Below are 1810 nucleotides of genomic sequence, written 5' to 3'. Positions count from 1 at the left end.
GAGACACCAGTGTACTGTCCAGCTCTACCTTAGGGCGGTGCTAGAGATTGAACATGAGACCTCAGGAATGAGAGACTTTTGCATAATCATTATGCTATCTCCCCAGCCCACATCTATTGTTCTAAATGCCTTTTCTCTTACTAGTAATTGATGTAAATTTAGTAATCTCACTCTAGCTCATTTGGATGAAATAGGATGTATCACCAGCATTTTATTATGTTTGTCTTTTGAAAACATGGTTTTTTAAAAAATTATTTATAAAAAGGAAACATTGACAAAACCATAGGATAAGAGGGGTACAACTTTGCACAATTCCCACCACCAGACCTCCATATCCCCTCCCCTCCACTGACAGCTTTCCTATTTTTTTAACCCCCTAGGAGTATGGACCCAAGATCATTGTGGGATGAAGAAGGTGGAAGGTCTGGCTTCTGTAATTGCTTCCCCACTGAACATGGGCATTGGCAGGTCGATCCATACTCCCAGTCAATCTCTCTCTTTCCCTAGTGGGGAAGAGCTCTGGGGAAGCGGAACTCCAAGGCACATTGGTGGGGTTGTCTCTCCAGGGAAATCTGGTTGCATCCTGCTAGCATATGGAACCTGGTGGCTGAAAAGCGAGTTAACATACAAAGCCAAACAAATTGTTGGACAATCATGGACCTAAAGGCTGGAATAGTGCAGATGAAGTTTTGGGTGGTCCTCCATTTTGTTGATAGCTAGTAGGCATATTTTAGTTATATTTCAAAGAGTTTGTAGCTATACTAGGAAAACACAAGTTTTAACTATGGGGCTACCTGGGAGGAAATAAGTTGGTTAGGAAGATTTGGAATGCTAGAAATAGAGGGTTGGAACTCACTTGGATAGCATATTGCTTTGTTATGTGCCTGACCCAGGTTTGAGTCTGGCCCTCACTGCTTTGAAGGAAGCTTTGGTGCTATGGTCTCTTTCCCTCTCTCTGTCTCTCTGCCTGTCTGTCTATAAAAAAGGAAGGAGAGAAGGAAGGAAGGAAGGAAGGAAGGAAGGAAGGAAGGAAAGAAGGAAGGAAGGTGATAACAAGGCAAACTTTTCAGCTGTTATAGAATTAAGATTTTGTAAGCAAAACCAGGAGATAGCATAATGGTTATACAAAAGACTTTTCATTCCTGAAGTTCCAACTTTAATCCACCATAGATTAAGGTAAGAGTGCTGGGTCATCATAAACCAGAGTTGGGCAGTCATCTAGTCTCTTTCTCTGCATCTTTCCCCTCTCTTTTTCTGTATCTTTTCCCTCTCTTTAAAATAAATAAATATATGTAGGGGGAAAAATAACCATGAAGGTAACTGAAATCAGGTTTAATTTTGTAGGCAACTCACTTGGCAGTTGAGTTCCTGTAATCTTCCTGTTCTCTTATTTTCATCCCTTTAATCCCTACTTGCAGTATGCTGTTTTTCTAAATTGGCCATGAATCAGAATAACAGTAAGAACTTTGGAAAAAAAAAAAAGACCTTCAGTGCTCGCTTCGGCAGCACATATACTAAAATTGGAATGATACAGAGAAGATTAGCATGGCCCCTGCACAAGGATGACACGCAAATTCTTGAAGTGTTCCATATTTTTAGGAAGCACAAAAGTGCCGTGAAGAGCGGCTCCGGGTCAAGAAGGAAGAAATCATTAAGACTTTGTCCAAAAAGGAAGAGACCAAGAAATAAATCTCCCTTCTCTTTGTACATAGTGGCCTCTTATCTGGAATAATAATAATAATAATAATAATAATTCAGAGTTCCTCTAAACTATTCAATCATACTTTCCTGGTTCAAGATCTGAGAATTT

At 40.1% G+C, this 1810-nt stretch overlaps 1 non-coding gene across 1 annotated transcript; it reads left to right on the top strand.

Moving 5' to 3' along the window:
- The first annotated feature begins 1490 nt into the window (after window positions 1–1490).
- Window positions 1491–1597, top strand: LOC132533566 (U6 spliceosomal RNA). The gene has a single exon (XR_009545430.1). It is a non-coding gene; the product is annotated as a U6 spliceosomal RNA (small nuclear RNA).
- The last annotated feature ends 213 nt before the right edge of the window (window positions 1598–1810 follow it).

Source organism: Erinaceus europaeus, chromosome 16 (genome assembly GCF_950295315.1).
Source record: "Erinaceus europaeus chromosome 16, mEriEur2.1, whole genome shotgun sequence".
Classification (NCBI taxonomy): Eukaryota; Metazoa; Chordata; class Mammalia; order Eulipotyphla; family Erinaceidae; genus Erinaceus; species Erinaceus europaeus.
The sequence above is the reverse complement of the archived record's forward strand: the minus strand, read 5'-3'. Positions and strand labels throughout refer to the sequence as shown.